Source organism: Bos javanicus, chromosome 13, assembly GCF_032452875.1.
Source record: "Bos javanicus breed banteng chromosome 13, ARS-OSU_banteng_1.0, whole genome shotgun sequence".
NCBI lineage: Eukaryota > Metazoa > Chordata > Mammalia > Artiodactyla > Bovidae > Bos > Bos javanicus.
The window spans coordinates 76,009,990-76,031,310 of NC_083880.1; the positions used below are offsets into that span (position 1 = coordinate 76,009,990).

The 21,321-nt window shown below is 39.5% G+C and overlaps 1 protein-coding gene across 10 annotated transcripts in view; it reads left to right on the top strand.

The window, feature by feature from the left end:
• The window catches only part of NCOA3 (nuclear receptor coactivator 3), a 122,498-nt gene that overhangs the window by 38,294 nt on the left and 62,883 nt on the right, over positions 1 to 21,321 (top strand). The window lies entirely within an intron of this gene.

Below are 21,321 nucleotides of genomic sequence, written 5' to 3' on the forward strand. Positions count from 1 at the left end.
TGCCAAGTGCTTAATTTAGCTCTCACTAATCCTGATAATCCTGTAAAATGATATTTTCATCCCCATTTACAGTTGAGGAATTTGAGGGTCAGAGAGGTGAAATAACTTCCTTAAGGCCACATAACTAGTAAAAGGCAACACTGGGCTTTTAATCCCTGTTGCTTTGAATCCATAGTCTGTGTTTCCTTGATCAAAAAACAGTATTTCTAAAATTGTTTGGGTTGACAGTGTTCTGTGACAACCTAAGGAGTGGGATGGGGAGGGAGGTGGGAGGTGGCCTTAGGAGGGAGGGGACATATTTTATACCTGTGGCTGATTCGTGTTGGTGTGTGGCAGAGGCCAACACAATATTGTAGAGCAGTTGTCCTCTAGTAATTGTATTTTGCTCTATACTTAGTGTTATACAGTTATAATCTTTGATAATTATTAGTTACTCAAGAGCAGTTATGTTTTATGAGTATTGTTCAGTTGCCATCACCAATAGAATGATACTCAGATGTGTTCTTTCTATAAAACTTGATAAGTAATTTAAAAAATAAAATTGTTCAGATTGGAGAGGACTCTCTAATAGGTCCACATGAAAATTTGGAATATGCATTTTTCCTTCAAAACAAGTGATACAGTGTTTTAGATCAACTTAGCCCAAATAGTATAGATAATGCACTTTATTAAAAAAAAAAAAAACTTTAAAATGTATAAATCATTCTGTATAAAGATTCTAGCTTGAGGTATTTGATTTTTTTAACTTTGAAAATTTGTCTAATTCTAGGTAGTATTGAGATTAGCTTGTGATTAGAAATGTAATGCCAGTCTGTAAACCCAGTCTAGTTTTAGGAAGAGAAGGTTGCATTAGTTTGCTTGGGCTGCCATAACAAAGTACCACAGAGCAGGTGGCTTAAACAACAGAAATTTTGTCACAGTTCTGAAGGCTAGAAAAGTTCAGGACCAAGGTATCTGCAGAATGTTCTTCTGAGGCCTCTTCCCATGGTTGTAGATGGCTGTCTTCTCCGATATCTTCACATGTTCTTCCTCTGTACATGTCTATGTCCAAATTCCCTCCTCATATAAGGACAGTAGTCATATTGGATTAGTTTAGTCAATTCTCCTGCCCTGATGATCTCATTTTTATTTACTTTTATAAAACTTTATCTCCAAATAGTCACATTCTGAGGGAGTAGGAGTTAGAATTGCCACTTACGAATGTGGGAGGATACAATTCAGTTTATTGTACACCATATTATGTTTTGTCTTCCATATTTTAAGGATTTTGGAAGTTTCTGACATTTAAACATGTAATTTTAAGTGCCTTTTCTACATTTGAAATGACTGATTTAGTATTATGAGAATTTGAAATACTTTATAACAAAATTTTCTGTTCTTCTAAAAGAAAATACAGTTTTTCTGGGTAATAATTAGAGCTAGTTTTTGTAATAAGTAAATTATTACTGTTGAGGGGAGGCAATTTAGAAGAAGTACAGTATTCATGTTAGAAAAGAAGCTTAGGGAATCAGAAACAGTAAGTAACAGGAAGAGCCTGAACTCTCAGAATATAGCTTTTGCTACCTGGATCTTTGCTTTCTAAGATTCTTGTATCGTAAAGCAGTAATAATATCAACAGCTACCACTTATTGAACACTGGATACATGTGTTAGAATCTGAGTATTTTAAATGTTTTATATAATTTCTATAATTCTCACAATGCCTTAAGGTATTCTTTTTGTCCGTTTTAGGGTGAGACCCTCAACTGGACAGGCTGGTCTGTATCCAGAGTTAATTTTTACTATCTTCTTGTTTTCTGCTTACTTGAAATTTGTCATTTTATGCCAGAGCTCCCTACCATATTATACATGATTTCATCCTTTCTGGGCAGGCTAGTTCCCTCACATGCTAGGAGCCAGAGGTTCTTCTCTGTGTTTGGCGGAATTCCAAACATCATTCCTGGAACAGAGAACTGAAGACGTTTGGTGTTTTATAGCATGATATTAAGTCATAAGTGTGTGTGTTTTAAATTCCAGAAACTGTAGTAGCTGTGTTGGCATTTTTTAATTATATTTTAACCTCTTGAGTCCAAGAGATTTATATCAGTACCATAGATTATTTGATGGCAGAGTTATTCTTATTTTTCAGTAGTGCTTTCCTTTATTTTCACTTGTGCTTATAACCAAAAAGATAATCTTCTGTATAGTAGTAGAATATGTTCTTCAGATAGTTTCTCAAATGTTACAAGCTTTTATGTAAAACCTTTTTTAATTTTTTGGCCAGGCCATGTGGCTTGTGGATATTCCCCCATCAGGGATTGAATCCAGGCCATGGAAGTGAAAGCTCAGAAGCTTAACCACTAGGCCACCAGGGAACTCTTGTAAAACCTTCTTATAGATTGGTAAGCAACTTCCAGGTGTTTGACCTCTTCTTGGGGAATGATTCCTCTAAGATCTGAGCATCTATATGTATTTACTTGAATGTATCTTTTCTACCCTCATCCATGAACAAAGTTTTGTGTGTCTGCTATGTGTTAGGCACTGGCTGAAACAATGCAGAGATACGCACTGGCTGAAACAATGCAGAGATACGGACTCTGCCTTCAGAAGGTAGAAGGGCAATAAAAGAGGCAGTTACCAGGTGAAAAGCAAAATAAGGATGTTCCCAGTTATTAGTTACCAAGCTTACTGAAGGGGAGTGTATAGCCTAATGTGGGATTTGTAGCATAGGCTGAAAGAGAGAGAGTTGAAGCAGCTGGGTAAGCTTTCAAGTGGAGCTGTTATACAGTGTAAATTGAAGGTGAGTGACAGAATCAAAATTGCCAGGAGAAATATCAATAACCTCAGATATGCAGATGACATCACCCTTATGGCAGAAAGCAAAGAACTAAAGAGCCTCTTGATGAAAGTGAAAGAGGAGAGTGAAAAAGTTGGCTTAAAATTCAGCATTCAAAAAACTAAGATCATGGCATCTGGTCCCGTCACTTCATGGCAAATAGATGGGGAAACAGTGAGAGACTTTATTTTTTGGGGCTCCATAATCACTGCACATGATGACTGTAGTCATGAAATTAAAAGATGCTTGCTCCTTGGAAGAAAAGCTATAACCAACCTAGACAACACATTAAAAAGCAGAGACATTACTTTGCAGACAAAGATCTGTCTAGTCAAACCTGTGGGTTTTTCCAGTAGCCACGTATGGATGTGAGAGTTGGACTATAAAGAAAGCTGAGTGCCGAAGAATTGATGCTTTTGAACTGTGGTGTTGGAGAAGACTCTTGAGAGTCCCTTGGACTGCAAGGAGATCCAACCAGTCCATCCTAAAGGAAATCAGTCCTGAATATTCATTGGAAGGACTGATGCTGAGGCTAAAACTCCAATACTTTGACCACCTGATGCTAAGAACTGACTCATTGGAAAAGACCCTGATTCTGGGAAAGATTGAAGGCAGGAGGAGAAGGGGATGACAGAGATGAGATGATTGGATGACATCACCGACTCAAAGGACATGAGTTTGAGTAAACTCCGGGAGTTGGTGATGGACAAGTAGGCTTGGTGTGCTGTAGTCTGTGGGGTCACAGTCCGACACTGAGCTACTGAACTGACGTGTCAGTAGAATAGCACTCTAGCTGGGAGCAGCTTGGCCAAAAAGACTTGGAGTAGTTGGGTTATTCTCTGGGAAACGGTAAGTTATTTAGTGTGGCTGGATCCTATAATACAAGGAGAAATCTTTAGAATAAAGGTAGACTTTTAGAGTAATCCAAGGGAAGTGTGCCACTTGAACTGCTAGAAGGTAGTAGTAATGAGGTTAGAAGGAAACGGATAGATTTCAGACATACTAAAACTATAAAGATACCGTGGAATGAAGGAGGTGAATAGGACATGAACTTTTAAGAGCATCTTTTGTCTTGGAGTTTCTGGTTTGCTCACAGTAGGCATTTAGTAACCATTTATTGAGTAATAAATAAGATAGGTAATTTTGGGGATCAGTTTATAAGTCTAACATACTCCTTTTCTCAGTTTTGTGTGTTTCTGGACATCTGAGTATTGCCATTACGAGATGTAGTAGTGGAGTTTTCACATAAATCTGTATAAAAAGCTGTTGAAAGACAACATGTCAGATTATTTCCTCATAGTTCTAAGGTCACAAAGTGACAGACCTCATGACAGAATTATGAGATCTTCTTAATCCAGGTGTCTTTTTGTGGTTACCTCATAGGATACTTTGTTGAGGCCACATAGCATAATTAATTGAATGATGTTAATTTCATACAAGCCCTTTTGAAGGCTTTATTTGGTATTTTGTTGTTTAAGTCACTCCGTCGTATCTGACTTTTTGTGACCCCATGGACTGTAGCCAGCCAGGCTCTTCTGTCTATGGGAGTTTTCCAGGCATGAATACTGGCGTGGGTTGACATTTCCTTCTCCGTGGATCTTTCCGACCCAGGGATGGAATCCTCGTCTCCTGCACTGGCAGGAGGATTCTTTACCACTGAGCCACTTGGGTATTATTTTGTTCGAAAGATAATAAATTAAATTTCAACTTTAACTTAACCTTATTGGTGTATTTTGAGAAATGAATTCCATTTCATTTGACAAAAATGAGTTGTGACTTTCAAAAATAATTGTGGAGCAGATTAAGAATCATAGAGGGCAAGTAGGCAGGATGAGAAAAGAAGGATGGAAGGTGTTCTTCACATTGGGCTTCGCGAGATCTAAAAGAGATTTGCTCTAGTTTTCTGCTTCTCAAAAGTGTACTCTGCTTTTCTGCAGTATTTGTGTCATCTGGGTGATGTTAGAAGGCCTGTCTATCGCAGGCCTGCTGAGCTGTAATCTCTGGGTGTGACACCCAGGAATTGTCAGAGCCTCTCCCCACAGGTGATTCTGCTTCTTAAAGTTTGAGAAGCACTGTTCTAGACAGTAGGAAGGGAGGATTAACTCAGTGTGTTCCCTCTTTTTAGGAGTTTATTAACTCCTGTGTGCTGACGCTTATGCCCTAGGGCTTGCTGTTTTAAACAGTCGGGTTTCCTCTGTAGCAGTGATTCTTAAACTTCAAAGCGTATCAGAATCACTTGAATGCTTAAATTATAGATTGCCAGGTCCCACCTTGAGACAAGAACTATACAAAAAAGGTATCTTCACGACCCAGGTAACCACGATGGTGTGATCACTCACCTAGAGCCAGACATCCTGGAATGTGAAGTCAAGTGGGCCTTAGGAAACATCATGATCAGCAAAGCTAGTGAAGGTGATGGAATTCCAGCTGAGCTATTTCAAATGCTAAAAGATGATGCTGTGAAAGTGCTGCACTCAGTATGCCAGCAAATTTGGAAAACCCAGCAGTGGCCACAGGACTGGAACAGGCCAGTTTTCATTCCAATCCCAAAGAAAGGCAATGTCAAAGAATGTCCAAACTACTGCATAATTGCACTCACCTCACATGCTAGTAAAGTAATGCTCAAAATTTTCCAAGCGAGGCTTCAACAGTACGTGAACAGAGAACTTCTAGATGTTCAAGCTGGATTTAGAAAAGGCAGAGGAACCAGAGATCAAATTGCCAACATCTATTGGATCATAGAAAAAGTAAGAGAGTTCCAGAAAAACATCTACTTCTGCTTTGTTGACTACGCCAAAGCCTTTGATTTTGTGGATCACAACAAACTGGAAAATTCTGTGGAAAAGAGATGGGAATACTCGCCACCTTACCTGCCTCCTGAGAAATCTGTGTGCAGGCCAAGAAGCAACAGTTAGAACTGGACATGGAACAATGGACTGGTTTCATATTGGGAAAGGCGTAAAGGCTGTATATTGTCACCTTGCTTTTTTAACTTCTATGCAGAGTACATCATGCGAAATGCTGGGCTGGATGAAGCACAACCTGGAATTAAGATTGCTGAGAGAAATATCAATAACCTCAGATAATGCAGATGACACCACTCTTATGGCAGAAACAAAGATGAACTAAAGAGCCTTTTGATAAAAGTGAAAAAGTTGGCTTAAATCTCAACGTTCAAAAAGTGAAGATCATGGCATGCAGTCCCATCACTTCATGGCAAATAGATGGGGAAACAGTGAAACAGTGACAGATTTTATTTTCTCAGGTTCCAAAATCACTGTAGATGGTGACTGCATCCATGAAATAAAAGATGCTTGCTCCTTGGAAGAAAAGCTGTGATAAACCTAGATAGCATATTAAAAAGCAGAGACGTTACTTAGCCGACAAAGGTCCATCTAATTGGACCTATGGTTTTTCCAGTAGTCATGTATGGATGTGAGAGTTGGACCATAAAGAAAGCTGAGCACTGAAGAATTCATGCTTTTGAACTGTGGTGTTGGAGGAAACTCTTGAAGTCCTTTGGACAGCAAGGAGATCTAACCAGTCAATCCTGAAGGAAATAAGTTCTGAACATTCTTTAGAAGGACTGATGCTGAAGTTGAAGGTCCAGTACTTTGGCCACCTGATGCAAAGAACTGACTCATTAGAAAAGACCCTGATGTTGGGAAAGACTGAAGCCAGGAGGAGAAGGGTAGGACAGAGGAAGAAATGGTTGGATGGCATCACCCAGTTGACGGACATGAGTTTGAGCAAGCTCTGGGAGTTGGTTATGGATAGGGAAGCCTGACGTGCTGCAGTCCATGGGGTCACAAAGAGTTGAAGACAACTGAGCAACTGAACTGAGCTGATTTACACCATAGGACTTGGCAAACACTATGAATTAAACCTTTTATTTTTATTTTTGGGCATGCAGCAAGACTTGGGGGATCTTAGTTCCCTGACCAGGGATCGAACCTGCACCCCCTGCATTGGAAGTGAGGAGTCTTAACCCCTGGATGCCAGGGAAGCCCCTAATGGACATTTTTCTGTTGAAAATGTCAGTACTGGCGTTTGAATGCCATGAATTTGAGCAAACTCTGGGAGGTAGTGGAGGACAGGGAGCCTGTCATGTTGCAGTCCATAGGGTCACACAGAGTCAGATACAACTTAGCAACTGAACACATGTAGCTAAATATCAGCAGATTGGCTTAAGCTGATTGCCTTAAATCTGCTTATAATATTTTTATTGTGTTAGGAATTCCTACTTGTGACAGACAGAATCTTAACATACTTGTGGGTATGCTTCAACAAGATGGAGAAATCATAGCTTCTTGAGTCATCTGTAAAATGAGATACTTTTCTCATAAGTTAATGTATATTATTATTTTAATTACAGTATTGTGAAAATAAAAGTGTTATTGCTGAATTTTCTGGTGGTACTCTACAAGTCTTTTGGTAATAGAAATTTTAAGTTCTAATTAATAATTAATGTCTTTCTTTTGAAAGCCTGAAAATACTTTCTCACTATGGTTCTTGAAAGCACTGCCTATGTGCACAGTTTTATATTCCCTAAGGCTTGTGATAAAGTGGATTTCCTATTTATATATGTCTGGAAAGATATTTGTGTAATAAACAGCAAAACTTTAAGTGCTCATTAGTACTTACAGACTTTGATAACTACTTCCTAATAATGATTAGGAATTGTCAAGGTCAGTATTGCTGTCCTTTTTTCTTGCTTTCCTTCTGTGTGAATCTGCTCAGAATCTGTGATTATCAGCGTGGGTAAGGAGCCACCTATGAAAATGGTCTAAAACATTTTTTTTTTTTTCTGATTTCTTTTGGTCACACTGTGTGGATTGTGGGCTCTTAGTTCCCAACCAGGGATTGAATCCAGGCCGCAGCAGTGAAACCGCTGAGTCCTAACCACCAGACTGCTAGAGAATTCCTTCTTCGTTTCATTTTAACTTCATGGTTGTACATTTTGTATTTAGTAAGTTAAATTTCTTCTTGGTAAAGTAGCTCTGAAGTTTTTGTGTGAATCATTAACAGTGTGTAGGAAAAGGAGTACGTCAAGGCTGTACATTGTCGCCCTGCTTATTTAACTTCTATGCAGAGTACATCATGAGAAACACTGGGCTGGATGAAGCGCAAGCTGGAATCAAGATTGCCGGGAGAAATATCAATAACCTCAGATATGCAGATGACACCACCCTTATGGCAGAAAGGGAAGAACTAAAGAGCCTCTTGATGAAAGTGAAAGAGGATAGTGAAAGATTGACTTAAAGCTCAACATTCAAAAAACTAAGATCATGGCATCTGTTCCCATCACTTCATGGGAAATAGATGGGGAAACAGTGGCTGACTTTATTTTTCTGGGTTCCAGAATCACTGCAGATGGTGACTGCAGCCATGAAATTAAAAGACGCTTACTCCTTGGAAGGGAAGTTATGACCAACCTAGATAGCATATTCAAAAGCAGAGACATTACTTTGTCAACAAAGATCCATCTAGTCACGGCTCTGGTTTTTCCAGTGGTCATGTATGGATGTGAGAGTTGGACTGTGAAGAAAGCTGAGCGCCGAAGAATTGATGCTTTTGAACTGTGGTGTTGGAGAAGACTCTTGAGAGTCCCTTGGGCTGCACGGAGATTCAACCAGTCCATCCTAAAGAAGATCAGTCCTGGGTGTTCATTGGAAGGACTGATATTGAAGCTGAAACTCCAGTACTTTGGCCACCTCATGCGAAGAGCTGACTCATTTGAAAAGACCCTGATGCTGGGAGGGATTGGGGGCAGGAGGAGAAGGGGACAACAGAGGATGAGATTCTGTTCAGTTGCTCAGTTGTGTCCGACTCTTTGTGACCCCATGAATTGCAGCATGCCAGGCCTCCCTGTCTATCACCAACTCCCGGAGTTCACCCAGACCCATGTCCATCGAGTCGGTGATGCCGTCCAGCCATCTTATCCTTGTTGTCGCCTTCACGTCCTGCCTTCAATCTTTCCCAGCTTCTGGCCTTTTCAGTGAGTTGGCTCTTTGCGTCAGGTGGCAGGTACTGGAGCTTCAGCTTGTTTCCCGTTAGCATTTTGCATTAGTGTGGTACGTGGTTCAGTTCAGTTCAGTTGCTCAGTCATGCCCAACTCTTTGTGACCCCATGGACTGCAGCATGCCAGGCTTCCCTGTCCATCACCATCTCCCAGAGTTTACTCAAACTCATGTCCGTTGACTTGGTGATGCCACCCAATCATCTCATCTCTGTCGTCCCCTTCTTCTCCTGCCTTCAGCCTTTCCCAGCATCAGGGTCTTTTGAAGTGAGTCAGTTCTTCACATCAGGTGGCCAAAGTATTGGAGTTTCAGTCCTTCCAATGAATATTCAGGACTGATTTCCTTTAGGACGGACTGGTTGGTTCTCCTTGCAGTCCAAGGGACTCTCAAGAGTCTTCTCCAACAGCACAGCCAAAAGCATCAAATCTTCGGTGCTCAGCTTACTTTATAGTCCAACTCTCACATCCATGCATGACTACTGGAAAAACTGTAGCTTTGACTAGATGGACATTTGTCTGCAAGGTAATGTCTCTGCTTTTTAATATGCCGTATAAGTTGTTCATAACTTCCAAGGAGCAAGCACCTAAGAAAACAGTTGGCACTTTCTTACAAAGCTAAACAATGTCTTACTATATGATTCAACAATCACACTCCTAGGTATTTAAATACCCAACTGATTCAAAAATATGTTCATACAAAAACCTACACAAAGTATTTATAGCTGCTTCATTTATAACTGCCCCAAATTGAAAGGAATCGAGATGTTATTCAATAGGTGAATGGAGAGACTGCAGGGTACGATGGAAGAATCCTTGGAATTCTTGGAAGAATCCTTGGAAGAATTGTGCTTGTTTTACTGTGTTTTACTGACCATTTGTATGACAGTGAACTGCCTATTTTGATTTTTTGCCCATTTTCCCTCTTATGTTGTCTTTTCTTACTGATTTGTGAGAGCTCCTGTATATTGTGAGTTTTTGTTCCTTGTCTGTTTATACACTGCAGATATTTTCTCCCAGTCTTATTTACGTTTTATTTTTTATTTCTTCTTAGTTTGGGACTTAACTTAGAAGTTGCATGATTAAGACTTCCTGGGTGCCCTTCACTCACATTCTTCAAATGTTAACATTTTAGTGTATTTGTTTTCTCCTTTCATTAAAAAAAATAGTATCATGAATTCCTTGGCGATCCAGTGGTTAGGACTCCCTGCTTCCAATGCTGAAGTGCGAGTCAGGAACTAAGATCCCACTGAAACTGTGTACCTCTGATTGGGACTTGAACCCATGATTTTTAGATTAGAACCATTCATCTGGTGTCTGGACTTGATGAGGCTCAGGTTCTTTGTGTCTCAGTGCAGAAGGAATTCGGCAAGAGGCAAAGTGATGGTCTAGAGGTGTTTATTAATATAGGATGCTTGTGAGAGATGCAAGCTGAGAGATGAGGGGTTCTGCCCTGAGGGCTACATGTTTATAATCAAAGGAAAGAGAGGGGAAAAAGACGCTTTCTTTCTCATACTTTGAGTAGATGTTAGAGCTCCTCCTTCATACTGGGCAGAAGAGTGACCTTCTGAGGTCAGACTAGGACTGACGTAGTGCTTATTCAAATCGGCAGGGGGGTGGTAACAGTTTTCTTTCATTAAATGACCTGGGACTGTATTTCCTGCTTTGTAGTTAAGCAGGCCTGCTTCATTCCACAATGTTTCTTGAGCCATCATTAACTTAGAGTGGTCTGCCAAAGTTTCTAGGCTTCCCTCTCTATCTATAATCTCTTACTGGGACTTCTACAACTACCTGTGTAACTATTCTATTCTGTTGCTGTCACCACAGTCATAACAACCTTACCCCTCCCCAGCAACAACCGTTAAGGCACAAAGCTTGTTTAAAAAAAAAAAAAAAAAATTAACCCGCAGATATTGAAATCCTTATGTGTATTTAAACTTCTCTCTTTCAAGCAGTAAGTGTATTTAATCTTTTCTTAAACGGTTCAGGACGTTAGGGACATTATTAATTTTTTTTTTTTTTGGCTATGTGTGACACCTTTTGTACCTCTTGAATTGAACAGGAATGCTTCTCATTAGGTTGAATGAGTCTAGGCCACTCCTAAGAGTTTTTGTTTGCCTTTCTTAAATAAAAAATTATTTTTTTCCTATTTTCCTTCACTATCTTTTGCTTGCCAGTTAGCTGTACTTTCTTGTTAATAAATACTTTATTGCTTCTAATAGTCTCTAATTTCCTGTGAAGTTGGGAAGCCAGATACATGCAATATTCTAAGAAGCTGAATCTAAATAACAAATGCATTCAAGTGTGAGGCCATGGGAGTCTCCCTTAATCAGTGGATGGACTGTATGTTTTTTCCACTAAGAGACATGGCTTTTCCTGACAATGATGGTGGCAATAAGGATCTCAGACATTCATAACTGCCCCTGGAGATAGGTAGGGCGAGAGATGTTATCCTTAATTTATAGAGGAAGTAATGGGTGGTGGCGGTAATGTTATTAGAAGAGCTGGGATTTGAATCTGTTTTTTCCATCTGAATCTATTGAATAAGCATTGTTTTAGTAATACTTCTTTTTCCTGTCTATTACTAATAATACTTTCTAGAAAGTTATGTTGTGTCCTGGCTTTAAGTACCGTTCTCTCATGAATTTTTATTAAACCTAAATTTTAAATTGAAATAGGTTACTAGCACAGAATTTTCATGTTCCCATTGGCCTATAGCGTGGGTTCCAGACTAGAAGTGGGAAGATTGAGTCTATTGGACTTAATCAATTTCATTATCATTAATAATTGTTAATTTCATGGGAATTCCGTGGTGGTCCAGTGGTTAGGATTCTGAGCATTCGCTGCCTAGGGCCTGGGTTAATCACCGGTTAGGGAACTAAGGTGCTGCATGCTGTGCACTGTGGGTCCCCCCGTCCCAATAAATTTCATTATCTATTAGACTATTATATACAGTCCTGTCTGCTATCTGCCTGGAGCTCTCTTTGCTTGGTTGGTTCCTTTCAGCTCTCAGATTAAATGTTGCATCTTCAGAGCCCTTTCCTGACCTGAAATTACTTCTCTCTTCCTACGTCTCTCCTCTTCTGTATCGTATCACCCTGTTTATTTCCTTTATGGCACTTAATCACTTTCTGGAAATGCCTTTTGGAAATATCTTGTGTATTGTTAATATCCAGTAAAATGTTAACCCTGTGATTTTTATCCTTTGTCCATCTTTAGGGTTTATTTTATCTCACAGACAAGTGCTTCGGTCTTTTTGAACTCCTCCGAGCAGCTTCCTGCGCCCAGGAATGAGGCGCTTTGAATTTAAGGGCTTGTGAGGGCCTCCTGTCTTGTTTACCTTTGTATCCACAGAACCTGGAATAGCAGTCTTGTAGAATATAATTTCAGCAAACATTGTGAAGTGAATGTAGCAACAACATACTACCTTTTTCACTTGAAAGGTATGGTTGAGGCTTATAGTCTAATGTGCTTTTCAGAGAATAAGCATATGGCATAGCTATATTATTTGATGTGGTTCAGTCGCTGAGTTGTATCTGACTCTGTGACCCCATGGACTGCAGCCTGTCAGGCTCCTCTGCCCATCCCAGGCAAGAATACGGGAGTGGGTTGCCATTTCCTTCTTCAGGGGAACTTTCTGACCCCTGGGATTGAACCATCTCCAATTGGCAGCCCAGCTACATTATTACTGATTAATAATATCATTTTGTATGGTATATGTATTTTTTAAACAAAATTTTCAATTACCAGATAGCCAGTCCATCCAGTTTGAAGCCATAGAAAACATTTGAATTAAAAAAAAACAAAAACAGAAAACACTTGTTCTGTGAATCTTAGAGTGTGATTCTCAGACTTATGTCTGTGAACCACTTTGACAGAGCAAGGAGACATGCATGCTGGTATCTTGTTTATTTTGATAGTCAACGTTTCTTTTTAGGTTCCATTTTTGACATAGAAGCTGCATTAGTATGGGAGGAGAACCAGACCACTGACTGCTGTACCCCATTTAGTCAGTCTTATTTTCCAAATGCAGAGTGCTTTGGGTACTCAGATAAAACTAGGGGAGAAGAATGATTCGGTTGGAGATGCCAGGAAAACTGCACTTTCCATGCCTGGGTTGGTTTGTGACAAGAAGCTCGCTACCTACTGTTGAACTCTGTGCTTTTGTTCTGAGTTATTTTTGGAGTAACATGTGATGGAAAGAAATAATATAGAGGATAGGAGAAATTGAGGAAAAATGTATTCCCCTGTCCTGGGGAGAAGGTATATAAATAGCTAATTTACTCTGTGTTCATTTTTAGGGTTTGTTCTGTCGCAAAGGCATGTGATTAGGCCTCATTGAATTCTTCTGAATGCCTTCCTTTGCCAGGCCCAGCTACTAGATTATCTGGATTCAGGACTACTCACAATATTTTTTTGCTTAGTTGCCTTCCTTTTTCTAAGATGATTTTAAAAAGCCCTTTATGTATACAGAATACTCTCTGCCAATTAAATAATAGCTTTTTCTTGCCAGTCATTGAAAGGTAAAAGACTTAAAACAGCATCAGTTTGTTTGAACTTGTGCATGTAATATCATTTTATTTTTGTTGTTCAAGTTAGAATGAAAGGATGGGGAGCATAAGGGAGGGAAAAATTATATTCTCAATTTATGTAGAAAATAGAAATATAATGGGTTTGAACATGTTGACAATTAAAAAAAGGACCAGGTTTTACGTTTATTATACAACCATTAAAAGCATGTTGCTGATGATATCTCCTTGGAGTATCTTGGTTCAGGCATATCTTCCATTTGGTGGGTAAGAAAAATTAGACACACAAAGTCAGTGTAATTTTTCCAGTTACATATAGAGAAAATAATAAGTGGTTTGTAGATTTCCTTGACTCTGCCTATATTTTATCCAGTCGAAATGTATACGGAACTCAGGACAGGCGATGTACTTTGTATAGTTTCCCAGCTGTTCATAGTAACGGCTCAGTTAAATTTTGACGTTATTCTTCAGGGAGAAGTTTTGTTCTGGTTGGGGATGATGTATATATTGATGTTTTTGAGCATGGACATAATATCTGTGTTCATGTTGATAAGAAAATTGAATTGGATTTCAGTACAAAACTTTTGTAAACATTTTACGATACAGGCTCTTGTATTTTGGATTTCTGCTTTTCTGATGTTTAGGCCACCGTTGGTTTTAGATAAGAGAAATTTGAATCTCTTGATTCTATTTTCTTCCACTGCTGTATCTGCCTTTGCAGGCGTTTTGCATAGCAAGTGCAGGTCGTATTGTGTTGAATGCTAAGTTTACTTCAGTGTTTGGTATTAGATGGTTTGTATAGTATGTGTACTGAGGATATCTTTGTAATTTTGACATGAGTATTATATTATATATTGATTACATTTCTGTTTTTAAATATTAAGGAGTGCAGATATTTTAATCTTTACATGCCAAGAATTCTGGGATCTCCTTGTTTCCCCTCCTTTAATTGCTGCTGGTGGAGGTGGAAGCCCTTCTCAGTGTTAATAAATGCCATCACCCATTCCCTTCCCCCAGCTTTACACTGGGGCCTAGTTTGCCTGCAGCTGCAATGGTAGGCATCTTTCAGGAAGTGACCTTGGCTTGTATTAATCAAATTCAGAACACACAAAAAGCTTCTTGCTAACATGCTGACTTGATGTAAAATTTTATCGCATCCATTTTCTTTCAGAATGAGGCCATCTTGTAAAAAGAAGATATACAGAAGACTCCTCCAATGTAATACATTAAAAAAGCTTTGTAAGCCATGTTAAAAAAAAAAACAAAACACCTAGATTTTAAAAGTAAAGACTATTAATGGCCAAATGTGCATAAACCTAAATCATGAAGGTTTGGGAGTTGTTGCTAGAAAATTAACTTGTTTTAACGCTGAATAAAAAGAAAGTCCTGTATGTTAGCATCAAACTTATTTACTATTTAGCTACATTAAATACAATTTAGTATTGTATTTAATATATTATTTATATCAAAATATTAAAAAAATAAGCTATAAATTTAATAATAGCTACATTAAATTATTGTGGAAGATTTATACACTATGAATTTATTTTGGGGCCCTTTAGTAAACATGTATTAAGAGAGATACTTTTGTATATAGTTTATCTTTGGGTGCAGAAATGACTTTGATCTTACTGTGTTGGTTTGGATAAGAAAACTAATATCCTGCTTGGAATCATTTTCTTATGTAGTGGCAGTACCTACAGGGACTTCTACATATAACAGAAGATTAAGTCAGCAGGGCTGCTAAAATTTACCACCTATTGTATTTATGAGAAATATTCTAACTACAAATTCACACAGTTGCTTCTTCACTTTTAGCTGATCATTATGATACAGCAGTTAATATAGTCAAAGAAATCTAGTTTTTAAATGTAGGATAGTTAAGGTTTGTGTCGTACAGATCTTTATTTTAACCTTGTTCAGTGTTATATGTAGAAAAGAATATTTCATGGATTAGTTTGCTAATGTTTTCTACATTTGGGAGAAATTTACATAAAAAAAAAAACTTGGAGCTCGGTCGCATCTATTGCCAAGGGGTTCACTCTTGAGTTTATTTTGTATAGGAGTCACTTGTGTGTACTGAACTGTTTTAGAAGAGAAATACAGAAAAAGAAAGCTTAAACTTTATGAGCTGTACCTGCATTTTGGTAGATGTACAGTATGAAAAGTACAGGCATGGTATATGTTTATTAATGATTAGGAGAGGAGATAGAGAACCTATGGAAATAAAAAATTGGGGTTAGATAAATACTTTAATGGCTTCAACATCTGAGTTATTATTTACTGGAAACATAATCAGCATTATCTGTGATCGTATTGTAACTTGTTCTTAGAATTGCAGCCTCATGGAGATAAATCTATCTGTAACCTGCCTAAGTTCACTCTTTGTCTCGATACCAACATTAATAATTGGTTTGTTAGATACTACAGGAGAATTTCAAGGAAAATGACTGGATCATTTTTCTCCACTCAAATACCTGTTTTAAAATACATGGTCTTCAATAAAATTGTCACTTTGAACTTAAAATGTTCTTTGCCTCCTCCTCTGCTGCCACCTTCCCATGCCCCCCATTCCCCCCTAAGAAGGAGAAAGGAACACCTTAAGAGAAAAGGAATACACATAATCCTGGTAGCCAATGAGTTAATGTTCATTTGCAGCCTGAGGGTCAGCGTTCAGTCCCTGTTTCCTGATTGGCTGCTAAAAGGTGAAATTGAAACCACTGTAAACTTTTGACCCTGTAGCAATTCTTGTGGAACGCCTTCCACTGGTGGAGCCCAGAGCTTCAGCTCACCTCTCCACCCAACCCCTCCCACCCGCTTTCCTGTATTTATTTTGTATGATCGTGCAACACTGCATGCGGTTTTTCCAGGAGAGGAGGGAGAGGGAAGCAGAACAAGCACCAGCAAGCGGCTGGCTCCATGCCTGTTTTAGCAACCATGTCATTACTAGCTACAACTCAGCCAGAGATAGGGAGCTTGTTAATAAACTGGTCTGCCAACTGGATTTTTTAGTTTTCTCCTTAATCTCAAGGTAATTTTAAAAATGCAGAATGGTCGTATTTACTGCCATTGTTCATCAGTGGATAGTATCGTAGTGTAAGCGAAATATATGGCACGATTTCCTGAATGTGTTGAGTTAAAAATAGCTTTCATATAAAATAAAATTAAAAAAAAAAAGCTTTCATATTCAGCAACCTTTATATACCCCATTAATGTTTCCTATGTCTCTTTTGATTTTTACGTAAATGCCTAATGTTTTACAAAAGTTTTTTTTTTCTTTGCCTTTGTCTTTTGTTATAAAGAAACTCAATTGGCATTTCATTTCTAACTATGGAGAATAATTGCAGAAATTATCTGTACATTCAAAGTTTGTTAATAATCCCCCCCCCCCCGCTTTTTTTTCTTGAATGAGGTAAACGGTCCTGGATTCGTCTTCCATTCACGTGTAAACAGTGCTTTACAGTCACCACAGAAACCTGTGAACACGCAGGACCGTCCGCTTCCCTCTCCGTTGACACTGTTGTCAGACTGTGCCTTCGTCTTTGGTTCCTCCTTATATCCCTGGTATCTGGTAGAGTTGATGCTCAGCAGATACTTACTGAGAGAACCTAGTTTTCATTTCAGAAACTATAGTGGCTGTTTGTACCTGCTACTCCTTTCCTAATAGCAGGAACCATATTTTGCTTACACTTTGGAGGGCCTGTGCAGCACCTGGCATCTGATGGGTGCAGAGCAAACATTTAAGTGAATTAAATGCCTTCCCCAAGGTTATGAATCTGAACTTCCAAAACCTAGGTTTTCTGAAACTAAAGTTTCTTTTTTAACTGCCTCTTTTAAATTTTCAGGTTGATTCTACGTAGAACTAAACATTTATTAAAACTTATTAAATGACTATTCAGAATAAGTTATTATAAATCAATTTGGTCTTTTCTAATATACATCATAGGCTGGGTGGTAATACATGTCAAGTATTTTTTTTTTTTAACCCTGTCCTTACTTTACTAAGCCTGCATGTGCTATAATTTGAAATAATTCCTACTCCCCTTGTCAGAAAGACTGGTATTTTTGAAAGTTTGTCATCAGTGTATTCCCAGTATTCTCTTGGGTACCAAATACATTTTTCCTTATTTACTTGAACACGAAATAATGGACTAATACATTTTAAAGAGAAAATTCTTTTTTTCTGTGAAGTTTATATAGCTTTAAAAACAGTAGCATCTTTTTATATAATTTTCTTTCCCCTTTGATTAGATTGGTTGTAGTTGATTGTTGTAAGTAAAATCTGGTGTTAACAGTTTTGACAGAGGATATATTTATTGTTTGATAAATAATCTCAACTGCAAAAAAACCCTGTTCTTTGTGCCAGTATTACATAATCTTTAAGTAAACGGGATGTTTAATTGGTGCACAAACTGATTGTGTAGCGCTTTAAAGACGAGTGGGCAACAGCTGGCTTTTCCCAAAGATGGTGGTTCCCCATCTCCATCTATGATTTTAGGAAACTGAGGAGGGAGTCCCTGGGAGCCCTGCCTGCAGCAGCATGGAGAGAATAATGAGCTTAATATGATTAATAGTAGAGTCTTTGCCCCCTTCCGTGCTCAATAGCAAAAGAAAAACACGTTCATAATATTCAGTGGCCTCTCTCTGTCAGTTGGTGTTTCCCAGCATCAGCATTCTGTAGTTTGGATTTTCCTCTCAGCTCCCCTCCCCCAGTTTGATTCTTTGTTCTGGCCTCGAGGCACATCTTCTCAGACTAGCTCTTATTAACAAAGCTCAGTTTGATCTTCCCAAGCCCCCAGTAGCTTTCTAGTGATGCAGGTTTTGATAATGTGGATCTCATCAGTCACCTTTATGTTAATTCTAGTAGACAAATTGGGGCTTCCCTGGTGGCTCAATGGTATAGAATCCACCTGCCAATGCAGGATATACGGGTTCAGCCCCTGGGTCAGGAAGATCCCTAGGAGAAGGAAGTGACAATCCATTCCAGTATTAGTGCCTGGGAAATCCCATAGACAGAGGAACCTGGTTGGCTACAGACCACGCGCTCACAAAAAGAATCAGACACAACTTAGCGACTAAAACAAACAAACAAACAAAAAGTACAGTCCTAGGAAATCTGCTCTGACTGTTGCCTTTTCAGAATCTTGATTCTAGACTAGTCAACTGCAGTGTCCCAGAGGTTCCATACTTGACAGGATCTTGGTAGATAGTACTTTTTAGATTACCTACTCCTTGCAGTTTGCTGGTAGGCAAGCCAGTCGTTGCTCTGATTATTTGCTGGTAAGTCACTTCAGTCGTGTCTGACTCTGTGTGACCCCATAGACCAGGCTCCCCGGTCCCTGGGATTCTCCAGGCAAGAACACTGGAGTGGGTTGCCATTTCCTTCTCCAGTGCACGAAAGTGAAAAGTGAAAGTGAAGTCACTCAGTCGTGTCCGACTCCTAGCGACCCCATGGACTGCAGCCCACCAGGCTCCTCCGTCCATGGGATTTTCCAGGCAAGAGTACCGGCGTGGGGTGCCATCGCCTTTGGGGGCCTCTAATCCAGCTGCACACTTCCTGGGAGAGGAGAACTTTTTAGATGGTACTCCTTTATGTTCTGGGGGTTATGGGGTACAGATTGGCTGTGTCAGTACTCCTTCGGATAGTTCTCATCGGCAGTACAGCAATGCTTGAGCATGAATGTAGGCGCTCTCACCAGCTTTTCACATTAGGCAGCAGTGCTTGTTCCCTGGATCAGTCATTAGGTACATTCTGACTCAGATGCCTTTTCCTGCCCACCTATCTTGTTCTCTAAGTACTAATGTCACCCCATGAACTCCTCCTTACCTCTCAAAAGGAGCAGCAACAAAAGAACCATTTCTCCTTAAAAATTACATTTATTTGTTTATTTTTGGCAGCACTGGCATGCATTGCTGCGTGCAGGCTTTCTCTAGCTGTGGTTAGCGGGGCTCTGCTTGGTTGGGATGTGCGAGCTTCTCAGTCCTGCGGCTTCTCTTATGTTTGAGGCTCGCGGGCTCTAGAGCTCGGGCTCAGTAGTTGTGTACTGGCCGAGTTGCTCAGAGGCACGTGGAATCTTCCCAGACCAGAGATTGAACCCGTGTTCCTTCCATTGGCAGGTGGATTCTTAGCCACTAGACTGCCAGGGAAGTACAAAAGAACCATTTCTGAGATGAAATTTGATTTAAAACTAGGGCCAGAAAACCTTGAACTTTCTTTACAGGACTTTTGCCTACCTTTTCCCCCTCCACTGTCCTCTAGTTAAATTGAATATAAAAATTCAAGTTATAAAACATTGAATTGAGTGAATTAATGAATTAAAGTCGCTCAGTCATGTCTGACTCTTTGCAACCCCATGGACTATACATACAGTCCTTGGAATTCTCCAGGTCAGAATACTGGAGTGAGTAGCCTTTTCCCTTCTCCAGGGGATCCCAACCCAGGGGTGGAACCTAGGTCTCCTACATTGCAGGTGAATTCTTTTCCACCTGAGCCATCAGGGAAGCCCAGGAATACTGGAGTGGGTAGTCTATCCCTTCTCCAGCAGATCTTCCCAACCCAGGAATTGAACCAGGGTCTTCTGCATTGCAGTAGGATTCTTTACCGACTGAGCTACCAGGGAAGCTCAATTCATTTAAAAACCAAAGTTGTTTGTGTTTTCTCCTGTTTTTTATTTCAGTGTGCTTAGAAACTCTTGTTATACTATGTGTCAGATAGTCTTGTTTGGCTAATAATTGTTTTTATTTATTGAGCTTGTATATACTAGCTACTAGTAAGTAATTTTGGAGAAGGCAATCTCCAGTACTTTTGCCTGGAAAATCCCATGGACAGAGGAGCCTGGTAGGCTGCAGTCCATGGGGTCGCTAAGAGTCAGACACGACTGAGTGACTTCACTTTCACTTTTCACTTTCATGCATTGGAGAAGGCAATGGCAACCCACTCCAGTGTTCTTGCCTGGAGAATCCCAGGGACGGGGGAGCCTGGTGGGCTGCCATCTATGGGGTCGCACAGAGTCGGACACGACTGAAGCGACTTAGCAGCAGCAGTAAGTAATTTAAGCATTTTCACTTAATTGTCACAAGAACCTTATGAGTTGTGATACCTATTTTAAGATGAGAAATCTAAGGCTCAAAGATGTCTTACATTGACCCAGGGTTACCAGACCAGTAAGTGAAAGAGCTAGGAGTTGGTTGGCTCTAGATCTGGTGGGCTCTGAAGCTTCTGCTCTTTAGCTATTATGTTAAGAACCTATATGTACTATTGTGGATTGGAAGATGCGGTCCAAGAACTAGCTAACTTTTGGCATTGTCTCAGCGATAAGCTGGAGACTACTGTGATTATTAGTAGACACGGTACTAGATACAGCAGTTCCTTTTATAACTTTAATTGCATGCCACTTATATATTACCTAGATTTTCTTCTCCCTTCGTCAACAACGTTATGATGTGATATCCTTCTGCCCTTAACCCTCATCCCCCTGTTTCTCACCTTTAATTTGAATTTCAAAAGTGCAACAGATCCTTCACATCATGCACCTAGATTGTGGTTGGTTGTCTCCTATCTACTATGTGGATTGGCCATGACTGTGATGTGTTTGTTACTTGGAACTTGTGAGTGTATCATTTTTCCTTCCATCCTTTCTCAGCAGACCTGCCAGTTCCAGCACAAATGCTATTAACTTAAGAGCTTAGCTATGGTTGTTGAATCTATAGATAGCTCTAGAATTAGTGGTAGTCAGAGTGTGCTTTGTCTCATTTGGAAAATCGTAAGGTGAGAGTGAATGTTTTTATTGGCTCACTTTTTTGTTGGACTAGAGAGCCTGCTCCACATTTCCTCAAGTGCAGAAGTCTGCAGTTCTGTATGCTCTCATATTTATTGAAGTTTATTTTGAAGAACTGTCCTTCATTTACCTGTCTCCTGTTTAAAATAATTTTTTTTTTTTTTTTTTGGTGAATGAAATGATG